Genomic DNA, 23796 nt, shown 5'->3' on the forward strand with positions numbered 1-23796 from the left:
AACCATATCAACAAATGGTTAGATATTTTTCCACATGCTGATTAAAACAGGGCCCTACTCAAAGCAGTGACTGGTAGAATTCCTCTTTCTTACATCAAACTGAGTTATTCCATATGATGTTTCTAATACGTTCATGAAAAAGAAGCCTTCTCTTTATTTTGAGTGGAATCTGTTTTATTATTCTTATCATTATTCCTCATTTTCAGTGAGTTTTTCCCCTGTGTGCCCTATGTCCCATGACCCTTCATTGTCCATTTTTGACCATGGACAGAACTCTAAAGCATTGATTTGACCTACCTGACCCTAGACCTGAGATCTGAATGAAGATATATTGAATGAAGATACAATACCTGCTTTGTGAATGGTCACTGCCCTAAGCTGGTCTTCGAACAGAATGTGAACTAAGTTTGACAGAGTGAAAATGAGATGCATTTAACTCAATTCTGTGCTCTCCCTCTCATCATGACCTTGCTAGAAGTCATGTATTCTCTGCATTATTAAAACACTGTGGTGTATTTGTACTCCACAATTAAGGAATTTGTCCTAAACTAAATATAGTATTTATTACAGTTATTTATCTTATTAAAAGGTTTATTATCTGAATTATTTAAAATGCAAGTGTGAAATATGTAAGTGTTCTCCTTTTTGCAAGATGCTTGAGAAGCAGAAGATTTTCCCCTTTTAATTTGGTGTGAATTCATGTTGCATTAAATATTGTTTAGTTTATAAAAGCACATATGTTAACACCTTTTCCAGATGAAAATGTTTGGGAGACATATCTGATATTATGTGTTAGCTGGTTGAATCTCTCTAGATATCTGAAAGAGGCTAATAAGTTTATGTAAATGAAAACCTAAAAATGCAGATAAGAACTACAGATGTAATAGAACTATGTAAGCATATTATCTCACAGCTTAGTTGAGCAAGTTTGTTTCTCCTGTTTTTGTTTTGTTTCAGTTTGTGAATTTTACATGTGTGTAGGTTTAGATCTTTGTGGGGGAGAGGTAAAGAAAACTTGTACAACAAAAGCAAAGGACTGCTTGTGTTGTGTGGCCGTCCAAAGTCCTGAGGTCAGATCACAGGCTAGGAACAGGTACATGACATCCTCAGAGACTTGGCTGCATAAAGTTTGTGGTTTTTCACAGACTCATCCCAGTATGTCCAGGTCTTTCTTGTAATGGAATTGGTGTTGCACTGGGCCCCATTTTTCCTCTGTCTGAAAGTGAATTCTCATCAAAATACTGTACCAGGAGAAGCCAGAGGGAGAACCAGAGCTCTGACTTCAGAACCTGGTAGTCTTTAAAATCACTGTTAGCAAATACTGCTGAAGACTGGGGTAGAATTGTCTCTGCTAGCCTGCAACACAGATGTGGAGAAAAGGATCTTGCCTGCTGCTTTCTTCTGAAGGAGCTTTGCAATGTTTCTATTACTGGTGCTTATTACCATGCCTGAATTGGCATTTATTGGCAAGCGTCTGAATTACTCTAACATAGAGATTTTGAACAGAAAGACTGTTGGGCACTGCTAGTAGCCATAGTAGCCTGAAATTGTTATTGAAGTTATTCTGAAAGTAAATAGGTAACCCCAAGTCTCCCTTGAGCAAGGAGAGATGCACTGCCATGGAGAGAAAGAAGCTGGCTTAGATTCCCTGTAGTCTTTTAGGCATTTTCTAAAGTACACAGTACAAAGTACACCAGTTAGGTGGATGAAGTTATTTATCTCTTGATTGTAAGACAAGGATCTTTTCTTCTTTGAAGTCACATCAAATATGGTACATGAGGTTTTTAGTCCTTTGTGAAGATTCTGGTAGTTATGTAAGTAGCAATATGAAATATTTGCTATTCATAGCTAAATGCAGAATGGGCATCTCAACAGTGAAACTTGAAATCAGAATAAATGCAGTGCTGTCATAACAGAAGTTACATCAAAAGCTTTAGGAAAATTTCAAGATGCAGGATCCAGATGCACCATTTTAACTTGCTGTTGGTAAAACTAATCAGAAAGTTAATGAGATTCCAGACAAATGCAGCAGTTTTGCTGAAGATGTGATCCCTCAAGCCAGCCTGATCAAAGTTAACAGCAGACAAGAGAGCAGTTGTGGGCTGTTTGGCATTTATATCAGTGCTGCCTAAGGATTTATTTCAAGCAGAGGCTTTCAGCTGGGGACACAACCCTGCTGTTATTACTTAGTTATCCAGCAAAGTCCAGTGATGTCATTAGGGCTATTAGAAGGTGTTGACTTAACTTCCTGTGCCAAAGTGTCAGCACAGCTGTCTAAGTGGCTGTGCCTGTGGCAGGGAGCTGCAAGGACAGTGTGTGCTTTCCTTGGATCCTGTCCTGCCTTCTGGCCTTTGCAGATCCAAATGGAAGATCTCTGTGGGCCAGTCAGAGGTGGGAGGAGAGTTCCTTCCTCCCTTTCTTCTGTGACTAAGTCATGATATGAGCAACTATGAGATAATTTGTAAGAAAGAAATCTCAGGAGTCTTAGATGGAAACTGAAAGCTATCAGTGTGTGATGCCTGGCCAGGGGAAGGCAGACAGAGGGACCTGAGTGGTGCTGGTAGGTGAGCAGAGCAGAAAGCAGGCAGGTCAGATGGCACTTGCAGGAAGGACAGCTGGACACAGGGCTGGCAGTGTCACCGTGTGCCTGCAGTGGGTGATGAGCAGCTCAGTGCGACTCAGTTGATAAAAGGCTTCAGTCGCTCTCAGGGTTTCAAGGGAAAGGCTTGCAGCCTAGAATATATTTGAAAAATATTTTGGCACAAAGTATTTATAGGGACAAAATCCTGAGCTTCAATACAGCACTAATGAGCAGTGCCTAAATCTTGGTGTTTGGGTGCATTTAACAATAATAGATTGTCAACAAACCAGCTTTTTCATCACTAGTTCTTCATGGGTTTGTTATATTATGCAGACAGATGTGAAACGAGTCTTGTCAGCCTTTTTTGCTGAAGAAACATGACAACAGTGTTATCTCTTAGCAAATAACAGATAACCCTTCAGTCTATGTAAAAAAAGTATATTGATACCATTTCACTTGGCTTCTTGGTAGTTTTGGTGTGACAAACAAGTGAGATTAGAAACTGTGATCTAGGGTTCTAAAGCATAAAAATGTAACAGAAACTCAGTTTTTAATTAGATAATAAAATAAAGTGCACCCATTTAGAAAAAAAGCTGAATACACTGATATAAAGTTACAGATAATCTACATTATTAGAATTTATTAAAATTACAGTTATTCAGGAATATCAATAATCAAAAGCATGTTAATGAGTATTACAAATGCCAATGTTTATTGAAGAACAGTTACACTATTCAGATTAAAAGGAAAAAAACACCCCAAACATAGAAAGTAATGTTGGTTTTAAAAGGCAATTTATGCATCTTCCTGTTTTCCCCAGCCATACCAGCAAGTTTACTCCATCTTGATGCACAGCAATGTTTCAATAGCTTTGAGGGTGAAAAGGTGCCACTGTGAAAAACACCTGCTGTGTCTATCTGCTCCTTCAGCACTCTTTATGCTTTAGAACATTTGGTTTGTGAGGGCACAGGCCGAGAAGAAGATGCAAGGAGATATATCTTGGAGGTTTGGGGAAGGATGATGCCTCTGAGAAGGGAGCAAGTCCTGCTCTCCTGGATGGCCCAGGTGCCCCTGGCAGATGAGGCTGCTTTGCAGGGATGTGTTTTTTCAGGAATAGCTGTGCCAGTGGGAGAGGTTGCCTTTTTCTTTCTGCTGCTTGTGGAAAGAGGTGATTTGTGAGCTTGTACTGGTGAATTATTTTCCAGTATGACAGCAGAAGGTGGCCATCTGACCAACTTCATAAACTGCAGGAGCCCTGTCCTCCAAGTTTCCTTCATCTCTACTCTGGCATATTCTTCACAGGCTGCTAAAATGCCTGGCTGTTCCTAAAAGTCATTTATGCAGCAGTATTTGTTTTGTCCATTGTAAATGACAAATTATTCCACATGGCTACTTGAGTTGAATGATTCTGACCGAATTCACTCTTTGATCATAGTTTTTTCAATTAAATTCTTTCAAGTCTCATTACATCTCTCACTTTTCAAATTACACCTGCTGCTGTTGCAGGATTTTGTTTGTGGGTTTGGGACTCCTTTATTAGCAAAAGTAGTTGATGGTGATTTGCTGTTGTTAAACCAAGGGGGTGAATTTGATTTAGAAGGGCAAACAATTAGTTGGACTTTCCAGCAGCTCTAGTGCAAAGAGAAGCTACCACAAAAGAAGTGAGGATATGAGCTAGAACTATGTCCACCATTTGGTAGTGGTTATTTTTCTGTGAACTGGATATGCTTCTTTACATTATTAGAAGTTGAGGCTAGTGACACACTGGCAGCATTTACTGGGTGCTGATCAGAATCAAATTTATAACTGCAGTAATCCTAAGTGCACTCTAGTCCATATCAGTTTATGGTGGATAAAGTGTTGTCATTAAAGTCATACAAATGATGTGTTGACTGACATCATTTTTGGCTACTGACAGTTTCCAGAACCATAGCACAAACTATTAAGATAAATTAAAAGCTTATTTAAATTGATCTGAAACATGGAAGTCCTTCCAAGTCCTTTGGAATTGAGGCTATTATGTGGGATTTACTTTTACATACTGTCAAGTATGAGTTGGTGTTTGTTTAAAAATCTGAAAACGTGTTATTGTGGTTCTCTCCCAAAGGCATGTTTTGGTATAAACAGTTTAGTAATCTGCAATGAATTTATGAAATGGTTCATTGCTGCTTAAGCAGTTACTTATCCAACAATCCAGTTTAGCTCTTAAAGGTCACTGAGCTCTGAATATGATTTGTAGATGTAAATACAAGCAGTGTAAGACTCAGGTTAAAAAAGCAGGTGGTTGAGGAGCAGAAGCTGAACTGAATATCCCCAGCAGTTTTGTGCTGTGACAGGACATGCCTGAGCTCTGGTGTGCAGGGATTCCTGTGAAGGAGCCTCTCCAGCACAGCCAGGTAACGTTTGCATGGCTTTTGGTACCCAGACGAGCTCTGACATCTCTGCCTGGCATTACACTCTGCAGAGAAAGCAGAGCCTCTGGATCCTGCAGGCTGGACATGCTCTCATTCTTCCACTGTTGCTTTATTTTCTGAGCTCCAGAGCCTTTTCTTTGGAGATGGGATGAAATAGCTATTTTTAGCACCATTTTATCATCAAATGAGGCAGTAACATCAATTAGAGAACTGTGTGAAAATAACAATAATTTCCATTTATGTAATTATAACATCAAAGGTCATATTGAAACACTGTATTTCTGATTTTTTTATGTCAAATTACTTCTTTGTTGTAAGCTGATATATTTTATTTTTCCTTGTGGTTGTACTATTTTAATTAACACATTACATTACATACATTACATAGCTACTAATGTATATTAGTGAAATTTTTCAGCATTTCTGAAATGAGGCGTTTTGAATGTTTCTATTAATCTTTTTAATAGATATTTTGCAGGAGATTTCTTGTGAAATATCAGAATTTTCCCCAAATGCAAGGTCTGGCTCCTGACAGCACTCAATATCTCAGCTAATCCCTGGGATCTGGGAGTTGCTTGAAGTGCAGTGGTGTTTTATTGTTGATTTTGGCCAGCAGCTCTGATGAGAGCTGTTAGCTCCCCTCTCCCTTATTTGTTTGCATTTTCAAGCATGGGTCAGAGAGTCTGTTGTCTCAAATAAAGCAGAAAACATTTCAAGGAAAGCCTAAAGCAGCCTGTGAGTTTTCCTGATGAAGCAGCCTGGAAAGCCCCAAGGTAAAACACGGTGACGTGTGGGTGGTGGTGCCTGGTCTGCCCTTCAGGGTTTGCTCCTCCTCACTTCTTGCATGGCCAGTGCTGGTGGGCATGGGAAGGGTTTGCTGTGCTTGGAGCTGTCTCCCTTTTCCTGGAAGCAGATGCTCCTTCTTGAGAGCTCTATTTGTTTAGCTCCACATATCCAAAAGCAAAATTTCCCGTTTAGTGTTCACCAGAATTCTAAAGTGATATTGAAGCTGTCAGCAGCTGTAGGACCCAGGGACATGGTTTTTATTCTTTCCCTCCTCTGCTGGCTTGGCAGCTTTAGCCTTTCTTTGCCTGCTGTGGGCAAGGCTCAGCTCACTCCCAGTGCTTGGCAGTGCCCTCCACTTCTGACATATGGCCCAGGATGCCTGTCCCCTCTTGTATCCCATGCAAATGCTCCAACCAGAGCTCCCTTTTGGCAGGAAATATGCTGCTTCCAGCTGAAAGCCCAACTCCTGCTCCCTGTAACTTCATGGGGAGCTGCTGGTTTACAGTCAGGGAGCACTTTCTACTTTAGAACTCATTTCTGTTCCTAACAAGCGATTTTATCTGTAAGTCAGAACTCCCTCCCATACTCTGTAATACAGACAGCAAATCCCCGTGCAGAAAGCTCCTGGAGCAAGGGGGTGATGGAAGTTTGCACCCCATTTCCCTGGCTGATATGAGGCTGGATCTCACACTTTGGCTTGGGAGAATGCAGCAGAAGGGGGCTCTCACTGTGGCTCTCCTGGCATCTGCCTGTGTGCCTTGGTGGCTTCGGGTATCACCCCCCAAACAGTGTCACAAAGAAGATACAAGGATTAACCAACCAGGTTAATCAACTCAAAATAAAGTGTGCATTTTCAGATTTACCTCAAATGTAATGTAAACAGTGAGGGGGGATAAAAGCTGGTGAGATTTTCGGTTTCTTTTTCAGTTCATAGTGTTAGTGCATTCCATTGACTAATGGACTGAATTTATAGTGGTAGATGCAGAAAGGCCTTCTTTCCTCCTGGAAAACACCCTTTAACATTTTTTTCATAACAGAACTTTTACCAATATTTGAGTCTGAAAGAGAATAAATGAAAAGAATCTGGGAAGATATTTACAAAACAAAAGGCAAAGAGAATAGCAGTTTGCTTGTGACTGTAGTTCTAACAACTGTGAAAATTAGATACTTGTTAATTTGGAAAAGAAATCTTAAAGTGAACAAGTTAAATCTGCAGAAGTTTTTTTACTTCTGGGAGGGATACTGAAGATTGTTTGGGAACAGAAAATCCTTCCTGTTCCCTTCTGATATTGACATGTTAAAATATATAACATGTACGTCATACCTCAAGTGACATTTACTTGCTCATATAAATTACACACTTCCACAGCAAGACTTCATCTCTTCTCCCTCTGCAATATCTTGACAGTCAGGGAATCACTTTTTCATTAAATGAAAGGGACAGCAAAAAGCCTGCCCAAATTAAGTTTTTACTGAATCCCAAGCTTTCAAAGATTTGCGGTAGGAGATACTGTTCTTAGCATTTCCTCTGCTGCACTTATAAATGATGCATTGCATCTTCTAGTATTTCTATTTTCTAAAGGAAACCTTCCTTTCTGTGAGAGAAAGCAAGGCGGAAATGGGTTAAGTGCTGACAAATACAGTACTTAAAGACCAGGAAATTAATTTCACAGCTGGGTTCTCAAACCATTGCCAAAATAACTGTCTATTTAAAGCTACATATAGGAAGTGCCAACAATTAGAGTTTTCTTTTGATGTGTTTTATGTGATTTGTATTAATTTTTACCAAGGTCTTTGTTTTGTAAATATTAGCTTTCTGTAATATAGTAAAGTATTTATCTTAAAACTTTAATTTCAATTCTGATTTTTTCCATGTCTGGCATCCTGTTAACTCCTGTAGACAGCTAAGCATTTTTCTGTGGTCAAAGCAGACTCAATTGCCACTGATTTCTGTAGTGACTTAAGTTTTGCTATTTACCTCGGGCAAAGCCCAGTATGATCCAGCAAAAGAAATATGTGCATTTGCTTTTGACCCCATTTGGAAAATGGAGCAATTTCCCTGCCTTTTTTTAGAGCATTTCTTGTTCAACCATGCAAAAACCCTGTTATAAATCTGCAGCAACTTCTGTATCTGCAAGGAGTTAACAGGAAAATTCAGTCAGAGGGTGGTACCGGTGCAATGAGGGTGCCCATTCACTTGGAAGAAGTGCCAGTCCTGTTCCATCTTTTCACATCTCTTTTTCACCTGACACCCAGCAAGGTCCTGATAAATTGGACCAACTCTTCTGGTTTCAAGAGCACCTCATCAGAGTCTGTAAGCTGAGGATCTGAACAGGATCTGAGGAGTGCATGTGCCCATTTGTGTCACTGTTGAAGTGACAACAAATATATCCACAAGGATAAAAGCTCTTTCATTTGCAGTCCTTCAAGTGATCCAGATTGATGACTTTTGTATTCACCAGAGTGACCTGTTAATACAGGGCTCATGAAAAATAAGTTTGGAAGATAAACATTAAGTATTACCTCCATATCTCCTGGAGAAACTGCAGGTTCTAAGGGCAGTGAGAAATGTAGCAATATGCTGCAGTCTATGAATTATATATAATGTCAGTACTCTTGGCACTTTACTTACAGCTCCACAGCCTGCCTTCCTGGCTCATGAACATGCAAAGTAATTAGAATGGCAAATAGCATTAGTTTTTATTGACCTATGTTGCCCCCTAGTTCTCTGTCATGTTCTTGAACATCATGGCTTTTCCCTTCCACCTTAAATCAGCAATTTGCAGTTTGTGGCATTGATTATTTGGTATTGTCTAATTTATTGATGTGGCCAGCCAAAGCTTCAACACATGTTATGGGTTGCTCATTTCTCCAATGATCTGTCTTTGTGCACAGCTACTGTAGCTCACTGAATCACTGGCTATATACTGTAAATGTCAGATATGAGCTCCCACTTTAAAAACTGCTGTTCATTCTGGGAGCTGCTGAGCCACATTCTCTAAATCTATTGTGCTTTCAGTAGTGGAGGTGACTTAGTATAAATGATAGGATTATTAGAATTTTGCCCACAACAGCAAGTTAAAGCAGACACACTGAAAGAAACTTGTATGTTTTCATTTTATGTGTTAGAGGAGGCTTCCTTCATCGTGCAAGTGTAGTCTGGATGCTCTTTTTTCTTTATTAATAATAGATAGGCAGATAGATGCTCAGACATGAAATAACACTGCCCCTGAAACCATTTTGCTAATGGTAAAATAGATACACATGAGTGAGCAGATTGCCTTGTCCACAGAAAATGCAGCTTTCCCTCCCAGAGAAACTGCAAATCTTGCCTAATGTATTGTCTCATAAGAAAATCTTGAGAACAGGAAGCAATGACTGGGGAAATTTTAATAGGTGAATAGCTCTGCTTTAACTTGAGTTGGAGATCAGGATTATATTTTCACAGCACAATGTTGACTCCTTTCAAAACTGGTTTGTGCTGCTTGGCACTTGTAGCTGTATATCTCAGATGGAAAGTTCTGCTGTAGAAGGAATAGTGCTCACTGCTGAATTGTCAGCATTATTTCTTGCTGCAGTGACGTGATTCTCAAAGGTGCCTTATTCAAGTGCTGGTTTGGCCTGACCTGTTTAGCTTATGAGATCTGACAGTAGTAGTATTGCTTCAGGCTCTGATGTTGCTCTTATGAAGTTCACCAGAAGACTGGAGCTAATAACTTACCGATGTTTGCTCTGTGCCTTGCAATTTTTAAATTGAAAGGACATACAAAAATATGCTGGGTGTTTTAAGTACCTTGTTTGTCTTCAATATCATGGAGCAGCAAGGAAAATATGTTCTTAATTTTCATCAGCACCAACCAAGCTATTTTTTCTCTTTGATTGCATTGATTGACCTTTTGTAAGCAAGAGAAAAATAAGCATTTAATTGGATTTGTATTTAGGTGTTTATTACTCCAGTCTGTTTCAAAGGGCTAGGTAGCTACTCTGTTACATTAGACTTATATGTACTGACTTATTTACTATGTGTGATGAGTGGTTTTTGCAATGCAAGCATGTTTCAGTAAATAAAATCAATTTGCAGCCAATGGGAATGCAAGAGTAAGTGATTTAACTTTTCATCTTTTTCTTTGGCTTAAAATGAAAAGCTCTCCAAGGTATTTTTTATGACAAGCCCTGTGGGCTGAAGTACTCTGAGAAAGTGCAGGAAATATAAAGTGCAGAATAGCAGACCAAAATGATTTAACCATAAAATTAATAAACAATATAGTAATAAATTTCTAAGGCAGCTTTGGGCTCTTATCCTCTGTTTCTTTCTGGCATAGCCCAGCAATGGACCTGAAGGCCTGTTGTTCCTCAGAAAGGGCAGTGTGGTCTGTGTGGTCTCTGATTTTATTTTATCTTGGCCGGTGCTGGTTCTCCTGTGTGGGTACCTGTCTGCCAGGAATTGGTCTGAGATAATTTCATAATCGATTGAGATGATAAAAGGGCTTTGGTTGTATTGAAGGAGGCTAGATCCAAGCACCAGATGGCTTTTCATCTTTATGCACTGCATATTGCATTAGCAATCCAGCTGTGGAGGGTCGAGCTGCCCATCCTGGGCCAGGAGTGGTTATAGTTTCTGGCAGGGAAGGAACCAATTTGCCATAAGCTGTGTATGCCCTCATAGCTTCTCTGGAATACACTGCCATGTGGCTTTTTCTTCCTTGATGTGAGATGAGATGCACCTGGAACAAGACCCTGCCAGGGCTGTGACAGCTCTGTAACCTCTAAGGGGCCATAGCAACTGTATTTAGGCAGATGTTTTTAAGGAGAGTATTATCTAAATATTGGTACATGTAACTGTGCAGTAAAGCAATCTGATTTAGAGATGCCATTTGTGCTTCTCTTGGGATATGCACAATATAAGGAATATAATTTGTAAATGAAATAAGAGGTGTGCAGTGGGTCCTTCAGCATGGTGTGGATGCCAATTTGAGAGGGACAGACCTCAGCAATGCGGTGAGAAGTGATGGGGAGAGAGGAAGGAAGACCTTTGTTACTTGGCTTTCTGATATAAAAGTCTGTTTAAAACTGGTGGGAAACCTAACCAAAGTGTTGGGCTGATGAAGAAATGTGGCTTTTCAGAATAAAACCATGAGTTTTGTCAGAGAGGAATGTTAGCATTTGCCCCCTTAAGAATTTTGTTTCCCTTAGTAGTAAGAATTCAATTCTGGGAAAAACTGCAGCTTTCCTGTGTTGTTCTCCAGAGGGAGAGAATTCACTGCTTTTCTAGCTAAAAGACTTTTTCTATCACTTGACAAAGAAGCTGCCCTAAAGCTTTGGGCAGTTTAGTACTCAGAGGAAATACTGTGATCACAGACTACTGCTGAGGAAGAGATGGTAAAGAGGTCAGTCTGGAAATGTGGAGTCCTCAGGGGTTAGAATTGTGGTTCCTACACCTCCTAGCAGTGACAAAGCCTGTTAACTTCTCACCTTTAACAGGTTTCATACATCTCACACAAAGAAATGTTCCATTGTTTACTCATATACTGAAGTTAATTCACTTGGGACTGTTTGTCTTAAACAAACTTATCCATGAGATATTTCTTTTCCGTTATCAATGCCTCCATTCCAGAAAAGCAGAGTCATGGAAACTGAGCACACCTATAATGTACATATTGAATAATTCTATTTGTGGGGTTAATAATAATTCTATCTTTTTTCGGTTTTATTTTTAATGTCTGCTTTTTCTCCACCTTCCAAAAGTGAATAATTGTGTTCCCCACTATCCACTGTTCTGGCATTGCAATGGGAATTGTGCATTTCATAAGCAAATACTGAGGCTTATTTCAGCTGGAGCTCATGATGTGGGGTAGAGGTTAATGGGACACGTCATACTCTGAAGATAAGGAGTGTGAATTATATATATTAGTTTAATGTAGAAGATATGGACTGGAAAGAAAGTTGGTTCCTTTCCATTAGGTTGTGGGAGGGTCAGAGAAACACTTTGAGCACCTCCAAAGTCTCTGGCTATCTGCCACCACATCTATATTCCCTGTCAGCCCAGACCTCATTTTAATATTTAAAATGGCACTTGCTTTCTTTTTCTAGCCCTCAAAAGGGCTTTAATTCTTTCCCTCGTTCTGTCAGTGCTCAAGCTGCTACAGCTGTTGCTGTCACATTTAATAAGGACTTTGCAGAGTTTAAATATTGTGTTGTGTTTTCTTCAGTGCAAGAGGAGAGCTTTGTTGTTAAGTTCAGGTGCTTCTCACTGCATGGCTGCTGACATGGGGTGTCAGCTGAGGGTGACAGGAACTTGTCACTTGCCCTGGTGCTTACATGGAGCTCCCTGTGGTGCCTGACAGCACAAGGCTGCCATGGATGGAGGTGCTGCAGACCCCATCCCACGTGGAGCCCTCCTGGCTTTTCCCAGGACTGTGGTATTTGGAAATGTATGTCTTTCAAATAAGAACATAAAATTGACCACACTGTAGTTCCTAACCTATAGCTCCACCATGACACTGACTTTGTGGTTGATTATTTCTCATTTGAAAATCACCAGTGATCCTGTGGTCGTTTTTAGGCAGTAAACATGTAACTTTGCCTTGCTTAGTTGTAGACAAGGTAGGAAACAAGGCAGCAATGTGGACAGGAGCTTGACATTTCAAAATGTCAGAAGGAGGAGGAAGTGAGACTAAAACTTGATGTCCTCATGCCTACAGTAACTTAGCTGCTTATTGAAATATTCTTCCAGCCTTGAGCTCTGTATGTGTCAATCCAGCTGAATATAATTGGGGCTGTTTACTGTGACAGACAGTCAAAATTCAAGAAAAACTTGGAAGAAAACACTCAGGCCCCAGTCTGCAGTGTCTTCTAGATATCCTCCTGTGTATGTTATATCTCTCCCTATTCTCCTTCCCCACAAATCCTCCATCTCTCTGCACAACCAGGCTAGATATTTACATGCATTCTCAATGTTAATCTGCATTAAAAAAGTCCATTTCCTTCCTGAAGCTATTCATCTTCTCTCTGGACCTTTGATGACATCCTCTTCCTTTGATTCCAAATCATTCTCATGTTTTCAGTGTGACAGAGACTGATTTTATTTTTTTTTTCCCCGTAACATTACAAAAAAAAAAATCAACCCCTCTTGTTAGGATTTCTTTTGAAGTATCCAGGGTGAAAAGAGCCAAGCTGCAGGATGGGAAAGTATTGCTAAAACATTACATTTAAAAAAATTGATAATAAAGTCTAGGTTAAAATAGAAGTTACTGTGCAATGCATATATTTTCATCTGAAGATTACAGGCTGTTCTTTTGTTTAAATTTTCTGGGTGATGGAGGAAAATAGATAAGTGCTCATTTTGGTAAAAATACTACATTTCAAGAATATTATCAGTTATATTTGGATACCTCATGGCATGTTTCTGTCCATTAAATAGGATTGATTTTGGCTTAGTGTGCTTTTACTGCTCTGATTCTGCCTCAATTCACAGACATTTGCATTTCTCTGCTTTCCCTGTTGGTGACATGCTTGGTGAGTAACAGCTTGCTGGGATTACATTATGAAAATAAGAATAGGAAATGAAACTGCAGATCCTTACCTTCAAGTAAAGATGCCTAAATTAGAGGAAATCTTTCTGTTGTTCTTGTGTTCACTAAATATAAGGGTGTAGTCAAATCCCAGAGGCTGATGTGAGAAACAGCTGCAAGTGTGGAAAATGGCAGTTTAAATTCCCAAATCCATGACATAGCCATGCCTGTTAACCCAGAACAAAGAAAAATTAAACCCAGAGATTTTTTCCATCTTTGAGGTTCTCTGTCCTTCTAAGGCATGCTTGAATGTCTGGCTGAGAACTTAGAACCAGACTGTGCTGTATCATCATGGAGAAAGAAAGAGAGAATCTCCAAAGAATGGGTGCAATCTGTGACCCAGCACCAATAATCCAAATTAGTCTAAATCAGTCCAAAGACCTGGTAGAGATATGGAAGGAGGCAGCTAAAATAGGTGCCTAAAAGAATCCAGAGCCTCAACCAGCTCAAATCAGCAGTAGAAATTAAGGAGACAGTGCTGTTTTGTACTGACCTTTATGTTTAATTCTCAGTTGGTTATTATGAAGATGGGTTAAAAAGATGGTTGATTTAGATTCAGCCTGCTCTAGTCATGTGTGCCAAGGACCTTGCCACTGGAGAGGGCATTGCAAGATAACACAAGTAACAGCAAGAGCAGTTGTTCTCCTCTCATCTGAAGCCCTGGAATGCCAATAAATATTTTAAATCATTATTTAAAGGGTTTATCATAAACCCTTTTATAGCAGGAGTAATGTTGAAGCACTAAATGCTATTTTCCTTTTAGCTGTAGCAAGGATGGGGGAGAAGGAGTCACTCGAGAGCATGTGCTGCAATTTCGTGTGTGAAGCTCATTTGTCAACGTAACAAATGTGGTGCTGCAGTGATGGGGTTGTTGTTGTGGGTGCTGTACATCACTCCTGGAGGCAAGATGCACATGTAATATAAAGCAGTGGAGGAATGTAGCTCTGTTCCATCTCTGTCAGAGGGTGTGATGGCTGTCCCAAGGGACAGGATAGATGCCACCACCCTGTCGTGGTGCTGTGTCCTTGCAGCACTGTGTGTTGGGCTGCCTGGCACAGTTCCCCTGTCCCAGCAGCCTTGGTTTTGAGTTTCTGACCTTCAAAAGAGAAAAAGGGCATCTAAACAGATATTTTCCTTGCAACAAAAATGGCAACAGCAACAGCAAAATCAACTCTAGTGTCTGTTCACGCCTGGGAAATTTCAGCCTGAAAGGGGAAGATTTGTAAGTCACTCACTTGTCATGAAAGGGGCAGCGTTGTAGCATATGTGTATGTACAGCTGTAACTATTGTAACAAGGGCTAATGTCTGCCAAAAGAGCCTCAAAGTGGCAAAACATGATGTGAGAAGTGTAGGTGATAGGAAAGTAACCAGCTGAGGAAATTGTACAGGGCTTACAAGAAATTCATTGCAGCATGAAACTGAAATCAGGGTACTTGCCAGCTTCCTGAGGTGAGGTGACTGGGCTCTGGACAGTCAACATCAGCAGGAAAATCCAGGATGCAAAAGCAAATGTATTAATCTGGTTTCATCTAGGGCAGTCCCTTTGGCCTGTCACAGTTAGATGGACTGAAGGGGCAAACACCTGCAGTGAACAGTGTGGCTTCTGTTGATGTTAATCAGAGGAACCTGTGTCACCCTCAGTAGGTTCCCACCAGAGGGCAGGTGAGTATTTGGTCTGTGGCAGGCATAGGTGCCAGTGCTGGAGAAGAGCTGCTCAAGTGCATAGGCTAAAGAGTTAGAAAAGTAAGATTTGAGGTGAGCTGGCAAGAAAAACCTTCCATTTTCATGGAAGAGAGTGGATTTTTGGTAGGTGTTAAATTCCCTTTGCCATGGAGAGTAAGCTTTTCAAGCCATTCTTTGTCCCCAGCAGAAGAGAAACATATGCAGTTCCAGCTGTGGAAATTATCATGCAGTAAACAAGTCTCAAATGACTTTGCTACTTCATTTTGTAGTTATAATTTTGGAAGGATATCACAGCAAAGGCCTTCATCCAGGGCTAAATTCAAAACGAGTTCTGAGTTTTGAAATTGAAGTCTGTTGTGAAATCCCCAACCATTTAAAAATAAATACCCCTGGAGAATTTAGCAGAAAAATAAAAAATGAAAATTTTATGTTAAGCAGTTTGTTCAAAAGATAACAAAGAATAGGGATGAAACAGTTGTTTCTTAACTACAAAACATTCTATTCACTTAGGTTTTGGATTATCTTCTCTGCAGAAAGATGTGAAGACTCTAAAACAAAAGCAGAGGTAGGAATGCAATTACACAAGGAGCAGGCATGCACATCCATCTTGGTGTGTATTGTTAAAATGATGCCACATATGTGAGCTTACTCAGAGCTCCTCATTCTCTGCTTGTGTAGACAAATGCTTTGGATCTGCTTGAGTTTTCCAGTGTCAACTCTGACTCTGAAGTTCCTTACTCAAGAATGTCAGGAGGTACTCAGGGGGTTTAACTGATTTCTGTGGGACCAAGTTGAAGCATGAAACTATTGCCCATCCCTCAACCAATGCAGCAAAACATAAACAAGTGTTTTATTCTGCTGGAAGAGGAGAAGTTTTAAGCACAATGCTTAAGGGCAATCTCAAGACTTGGGCAGAAGAGAAATGGAGTTTCAGAGAAGGGTACATGTGAAAACCTGTGCAGGGTTCTTCTGTCTCCCAGGGCTGCCTGTGGTCACCTCCAGCAGCACATGGCAGAGCACAGCTTTTCCAGCTGTCACAGCACCCCAGCTACAGCTGTTGTAAAACACCCAGTCCTTTTCCCTAGTGCCCTCTAATCCCAAACACTTGAAAGTATACAGGAAACTTATGCTGAATCAATACCTTATGAATAAGGAAGCTTTTCTTACAGAGCTCTTGTTAGACATGAGTGTTTGGCTCTTTTGTTGAACAAAGTGTACTTGTGCAGCAGCTTCATCTCTAAATGGCATTTTTAGCTGCAGCTACTTGAAACATAAATGGCAAAACCCCATGGTCTGTTGTCAAGACCATTTTGAAAATAAAACTTGTCTTGTGCTCGTGTACCAAGTAATAGTAATAATAAAAGCTGTTCAGAAAGTGCTACCACTTGAATTAGGCCTGTCTTCATCTTGTTAAAATAAATGTATTTATTAAGTATGCATATCTTTATCTCTTATGTAATGAGAAGAACAGAGGCGTATCACAGATCTGCAGTGTCTTTTGTGCTCTACAAATTTGATGCGACAGTCACCAGACAAAAAGTGATTTATTCTGTGTCTTGTAATGGGTGGAATAATTAGCAATGATGGCATCCATCACTTCTACAACAGCTTATCTCAGAACTTTTCCATTGATTCAAGAGAAAAGCAGGAACAGAACAATAAAAGTCAAGTTATGTACTCGGTCCTTTAACTTGGTGTGCCTGATTTGGACACCTGATTAATAGGTCTCTGTAGCTTGAACAAAATGTCACTTAGTAATGTGGACACAGTCTGGCTCCAGTTTGTCAGAAATTAATTCAGCAAGGCTGAGAACAAGAGAAAAATAAGCACCACAACTGTCCATGGGACGTTGGGCTGTCAAAGGATTTTCAATTCTTCTCTCTGCACAGACACTTTATTCACTGGGAGCATAAATAGCTAAAGATTTTGGAAAAGTTTCCTGTCATTGTGAAGCATGTGATCTTGGATTTGGAGGATGAGATGGTATCTTAACAAAATAGTACATGAGTAAATTGTTGCTCAATTCTGGTGTAACCTCTGATTTACAACACCTGTTCACTCCTCCAAAAGTTCAAGTCTTTAAAAGTGAGACCAATTGGGAATCTGACTCTGACTCCATGAACTTCTCTTCCATTATCCTGGCACAGACAGGCCTTTGATGTTACTGTATTTCTCTCTGCTTTTTTTCCTTTTTTTAATTTTTTTATTTTTTAAACAGCTGGTACAAAGCTGCTTGCCATCAAACTATGAAAGTGGCAATTCAGTGCAGTAGTATCCTCTGACTACAGTTTGGGAGCAAATGTGATGCTGCATTAGATACAGGGCATTCCCTGGTGTAGCCCACACTTCTGTGCATCTTCCTGCAGCTTTTGGCTTGTTTTCTGCCATCAATAATCTTCTGTTAAAAAGTAAAGTTTATTTACCAGCGTTGTTGGTTTTGAAAAATGGGGAAGCAATAACTAAGTACAAGACGTGGCCCTCAGAAAACAACTGTAGAAATCAAAATCAGTGGGATTAGTCTGTTTTATTTCATTGAAAGTAAAAGTCAACACCACATTAAAAGTATTGGAAATGTCTGGGAAGGATTAGGTACAAGATCCATGACGAGCCTAAGTGCAATATGAAATTGGCTGGCTAACAATAATTTCAAGGTTGAAATAGGGAATGAGATAATCTTCTGGCTAAAAATAAGGTTTGTAATTATGCAAAGTAAAGTTTGTATCTTTGGCTTCCTCACCTGAGATTGCTCCCTTAATACTGATGTCTTCCTCAGCACTGTTTGATGCTTTGTCATTTGGTGTGAGGTGAAGGAGGGAAGAGTTGGTCACCATAAGTAAATCACATCAGATCCACAGATTTTGAATATTTTCCACAAGTAGATCTCAGAATAAGGATGGGGCAGTTCCACACTTGCTCCCTAGGAAAGTAAAAGCCATTTTCAGGAGTACCTGTGAGAGCTCAGAGGAGGAAGTGGATTTATCTCCAAGCCCACCACCAGTTCTGTCCAAAGAATGCACTCAGAAGAGAAAGAAGCAATGGTACAGGTCACCTGGAAACCATTACATATTGCTATAAACCAGTACTGGAGAGCTGAGCCTGAAAAATCACAGTACCTGCTTGCAAAGGAAGGAACACAAGGAAAATATTTTGTTTGTTCCTATCAAAATTGTACAATTGCTTGTATGATTTGGGAGTTATTTCCATTATAATCCAAGCAGAACAAAAATTCCATTCAATCAAGAATCCTTCTGGCTGCTAAAACTCAAGTAACATTCAGATGAAGAAGGAAGAAAAATTTTAGTTCTGTTATCCTTGAAAAACAATGGCCTTTAATTAAAGAAGTATATTTTTGTGAAATACTAAATGGCTTAATAAAATATCATTGATCATTGAAATTCAAAGCACTCTGAATTCTGGCATTAGTGCAGAAGGAAGAGTAGTATAAATAAGTACATAATGTCTGTCACTGCTCTGGTGCCATGCTGGTTGTATTCTTAGACCATGGGCTGCTTTCTGTGAATCTGCTGACTACTAAATAATCACGTCTTTTGCTGAGTTCCTGTAACAGCAGACACATAATCATCTGTTCAAAATAATTATGTAAGATTCCATTTGATCTAAAGAGAGTCATATAGCTTTTCAGCCTATAATTAGCATGCATATTTTCCAGATTTGCTTTTTCAGATAGAAATATGAGCAGTTGTGTATTTTACTACTCTTTTCTCTGCTAGAAGTCTACATTTCAAACTCTTCTGAAAACTGTGAAGGTTTTACAGACTTGGTCCTGGAAACCAAGAGCTTAAACCCCAATAATTTCTGTGCAAGAACCAGAAGGGAAGGTAGGATCCCAGGTCGGTAAAAGAGCTTGCACTGCACCTACCTGGATTTTCTTTCAATAACTTAAAAAAAACAGAAAAAAGAAAATTCCCTTAGGGTGCAAGTGCCTCTGGTTTTAATGGACATAACTCTTTGTCTGTTACTCTGGTGCTTTCTGGTCCATGGATTAGAACATATGGAAGCCAAACTGGCAGAGAATGAGTCGTTGTTCCCCATGAGTGGTTGATCCAGCATGATAAAATTACATGTGGTTGGAAGTGGCAGCACTGCTTACCATGGCTACTGTCTGGCTGCATGGAGATCTAAAGCTGCCAAAAATTAAATCTTCAGGGTTCCAGATCTGCTGCTCACCCTGTTCAACTCATGGCTTTGAACAAGTTATCAAACTTGGAGTGTGTCCTTTCCCCTCCCAGAAAAAGCTTGAGCATACCTACTTTGTACACAGAATAGGATACCCAGTGAATTCTTGCTTCCAGGATTCTGTAGGTAGAAGGACAAAACTCAAAATAATAATTGTTATCTGCTGGTGCAGGAACTCTGAATTCTTCCTGTGCCTGGCTTTGGCTAAAAACTTTTCATGTTTGAATAAGCCATCATGAAATCTCAGAGGGGGTTTTAGCTAGGAATGTGGATCTGATTGTAAAAAAGTCCATGTCCCAGCAAATAATTCCTATATAATTGGTACTATTCCAGCAGGACAGCATTCCAGTATCTTAGATTCATGCCAGTAAAAAATGGAAGCTGGGGAAGAACAGCTGCTGTGTACTGCTGTACAGTGTTACAGTGTTTGTCCAAACACTTTTAAGACTAGTCATACAAAATTCAGGTCTGTCCTGCAATCAGAAAAGTGTTTATGGATTCAGAAATTTTAAATCCAGAGTGTGAGGAGGATTGGTGCAGAATTTCCAGTTCTGGCATGTTCCTGTGGGTTCAGAACTGAATGGTACCTTACTGAAAAGTACCTGATGCCAGGGTGCCCCAGCTTCTCAGGTGGTAACACAAAGCCCAGGACTGTACACAGTGATAAATAACAGCAAGGAGTCTATTCATCATGTAGCACTCTTGTGAAAAAGCTCTATTCATGTAGTTCCATATTAGCTATTTTTTTTTTCCATAGGGAATAAAAATATCTGGATGAGAACCATATGATTGAACCATATATTCAGAAGTTAGTCCCCACCACAGGAGCAAAAATTTGCTAGAGAGGCCTACTGGTATTAAATCTCTCTGCAGAGTGGTATCATTTTATTAGCAGACTAGATATGATGCTGAAAATTATATCTCTTACAGCCATCCCAGAGGCTTTCATTCAGAAGAGAGTAATGGAGCACAGCTAACAAAAGAGATTGGTCCATTTGGACATGCTGAAGGGCCTTGAGATAAGAAAGAATTCTCACATAAGCAGTTCCTGAGTTAAAATATTAATTTATAGGAAATACTTTTAAAAAGGTCTTTTGAGGAGATTTTACAAGGGTCAGGTTTCTCATTTTTGAAAGCTTTAGAGCTTACCTCACCTGGTAAGAATTTATAAATCCAATCCCAATCATTTGTGTGTCCACATTCACATTTGTGAAAGCACAGTAACTTCCTGAGCAAGGAGCATGCTTTGTTCAGGACATAGCCCTGCTGTGATGTTGGGATTAGTTCAGGGAGCTCATTATTCTGGTAGTTCAGTGCCAAAGCTTTGCCCTGATGGAGGCTCATGCACCTTCCCTGAATAGTGCAGTGGGGATGGATGGATGGATGGATGGATGGATGGATGGATGGATGGATGGATGGATGGATGGATGGGCATCACTGCATCCTGCCTGCTTTGCTTACTCCCTGAAAGCCCTCCCTGAGCAACTGGGTTGGAGGCAATTCTCTGATAGACTGAGTTGTTTTTAAAATTACTTGGAGACATAGGAAATACAAAATCAATGCAGCAACAACCCCACTTTTCTCTTTGGAGGAGCTTGGTTTCCCTGGTACTGTATGTCCCACTCCACCTATGGTCTCTCTAAGTGCTGTTCTTCCTCTGACAGGGGACAGTTTGTAACTCCCCTTTTACACCCAACTTAGCAGCCAGATTTCAGCTTACATGCAAATATGCATTTCCTGGGATGTCTATATACATTTTAATAACAAATTTATAAGGTGCACTATTGGGTACTTTGGTAGCATCTGAATTTCTGCCCTGTGTTGCTGCCTGCCTTTACTGTTACAATTCTGCCAAAGAGCAATCAGCTTGTCTAGGGTGGTTAATTCTGTGTGTACCATGCTGCCTGCTGCTTGTGTAGCCATTACCCAGTAGGTATTTGGAGAGTGCTACTTTGAGGGGTGGAGGAGAAGATGTGAGAATTATTTTGTTCTTGCAGCTTCCTAGAAACTGAAAAACCATGAAGGCTATGGGGCTTCTGTTGAGCTCAGATTTTAGTTATGTAGAGCTTGCCACTCCTCCACATGAGTCAGACATTACACATAATCCAACTACTAAACCCCTCTGGTCAGCAGTGTACAGGAGAGGAGTGCATTGTTTTGTCCTTTGTCTGTTTTTGTGATTATTTCCTGTTAACTTCAAGAAGTCTGGTTCAAACTAATAGAAAAGATATCAGGAATACAGCAGCTAGGAGAAATTGTCCCTTTTGAAGAATTGCTTTTATATCAGTAGGTTTTTTAGATGTTTGAAGACTTTTTAATGGAAGAGACAGTGTCAAAGGCCCATTTGTGCCTACTTGCTTCAGATTGCAGATTAAGAATTCTTTAAAAAAAATGTTGAAAAATGACATTTATAAGAAAAATACAAGGAAATTGGATTGTGTAAAAATAATGGACTTCATTAGAGAGCTTGGGGACAGGCATTGTAGCTGGCATCTTTCCTTATTTTGCTTTTGGGAGCATCTGAGGTTAATCTTGATTGCACAAGGTGAAAGAGAGCCATCCCAAATTTCAGGAGAGTCCCCTGCGCTTAGGGTTACTCTGGTAACAATTTCATTTCAGGAATTGGGAATAGTTTCTCAAAGGTGTTCACTAAAATGAAAGGTTTCTCTTTACTTTGACACATTTAAGAGGCCAGATCTCCTAAGCACTCAAAGCACTTGATGAAGTCATTTTTTTTCTCTGCACCTGATGAAAATGGTGTTGCATTTAGTGAGACTTTCCCAAGTAATATCTGCTGTTTACTCACTGTTATTTGCTGTCATCTAGGCAGAGTGTACTTACCTCTCCAACCTGCAAGAAATATGAAATTTGCCTCTGGCTCTTTAGATTTTATATTAAGCTATTTTTCAGTCTTTAGTGAAGAGAAATCTTTTTCCTGCTGTTCTCTCCTTAGTGCTGGAAGTGGCAGCAGTCTGGTCCTGCCATCTTGCAGCCTCACTTCCCCTCAGCACTTCTCTTTCTGCTGTGAGAGTTTTTTTGTTCCTCACCATGTAGCTCAAGCAGAGACTCCCAGCCAGTCCATGACCTGCAAGAAGTGGTGTTCTCCCCAGGGCCACATGATGAGTTTTGGGGTGAGTCTGTCTGCACAGAGGTGTTGTCTTCTGTCTGCTTCAAGATATGGTATCAAAGGTTGTGCAGGACTAAACTCTAAGACTTATTTTCTTGGGAATAAGACATGGAAGCCTCTTCTTCCTCTGTACACAGGCTGCCTAGAGCTGCTTCAAAGTTTTCCTGTGGCTGGGAGTGGGGTGAGGAACAGGAGAAATGTGGAAATAGGAGTGACACAGATTTTGGCAATAGCAGGAGAAAGCTTGCTTACCAAGCACATTAAGTTTGCTCCTAGTCCTGAAGTGAAAATCATGAGAAAATCTCAGGCAGGGTGACTTCACACAGCCCCAGATATGGAGAGGCAAAGCAAAGAGAAAGAGGAGGGCAGGTTTTCATTGTTGTCTTTATGAGTGATCTCCCCAGTATCATCCACCGTTGTTTTCTTTTTCCAGATTGTTTTCATCATTCTGGATTTTGTTTTGCCTTTTTCATTCCCCCAGATGCTCTCTGCAGTTAAGTGTCTGCAAGGAGAATGGATGCATAATTTCCTCCATTCTCAGTATTTACTCAGGGGGGAAGCTCCATGTGCATGCACAGACAGACACACAGACAGGTGTGTAAAAGCATGATGGTGAATTCTGCAGGCTCAGAAATGAACATCCACTACTTCCACAGAAACGAGCTGCCTACACCTTCTGCCACCTGCTTAAGTGTACTCAGCCTGAATACTTTATTATTTGCCATAAGGAGTGGAGGCTTTTGACACTTTCCCAAATGAGCTCTTTGTGCAGTGGCATGTCAGGAAAGGCTGCTGTGCTGTCTCACCTTGGCTACAGGTGTTTGAGTCTGTGAGTGGCTCTATGTTCCCGTTTGCTCTATGGTCTCTTTCAGGTGCTTTTGATCCTGAGTTTATTTTAATTGCCTTGCATTGTCCGTTGGCTATCTCTGTAGTTACAGAACTACTGAAGTGATCTCTCATTATGTGATTTGATATAGGCATAATTATGAAATTATAGTGTGTAATTTATTCACTTTGAGACTGGCGTATGATAAAATTCACAGCTGCTTCTTTCTTTAGAAAAATCCTTTTTCCTTTTTCATTTTCAAGGTTGAGTGGGAGGTTCCACTGTGGGGCTGTGTTTGCCTGGCAAGAGGGCAGGTGAGAGGTTGGCAGGGATGGGTTGTGGGCACAGAGGTGGGGGCAGTCCTGTGCAGGTGCAGCCCTGCCCCTGCAGTGTGGTTTATCTCAGATCTGACATACCCCTCCACACCTGAGTCTTAATGCAGGCTCAGCAAGTAGAATTCCTTCCAGAAGTTTTGTCACTGCCTTCAGGTTCTGATAGGGGAATGGAAAAGTGAAACATCTTTTCAGTGAAGCAAAGGAAGCTGATAAAGTATGTCCTGTGAGTTGAATGTTAATTCTATTACAGGGCAAGTATTTGACAGATTGAGATA

The 23796-nt window shown here is 40.3% G+C and overlaps 1 protein-coding gene across 1 annotated transcript in view; it reads left to right on the plus strand.

Moving 5' to 3' along the window:
• IL1RAPL2 (interleukin 1 receptor accessory protein like 2) overlaps positions 1-23796 on the plus strand; it is a 367516-nt gene that overhangs the window by 212134 nt on the left and 131586 nt on the right. The window lies entirely within an intron of this gene.

The sequence above is a fragment of the Oenanthe melanoleuca genome, chromosome 4A (assembly GCF_029582105.1).
Source record: "Oenanthe melanoleuca isolate GR-GAL-2019-014 chromosome 4A, OMel1.0, whole genome shotgun sequence".
Lineage (NCBI taxonomy): Eukaryota > Metazoa > Chordata > Aves > Passeriformes > Muscicapidae > Oenanthe > Oenanthe melanoleuca.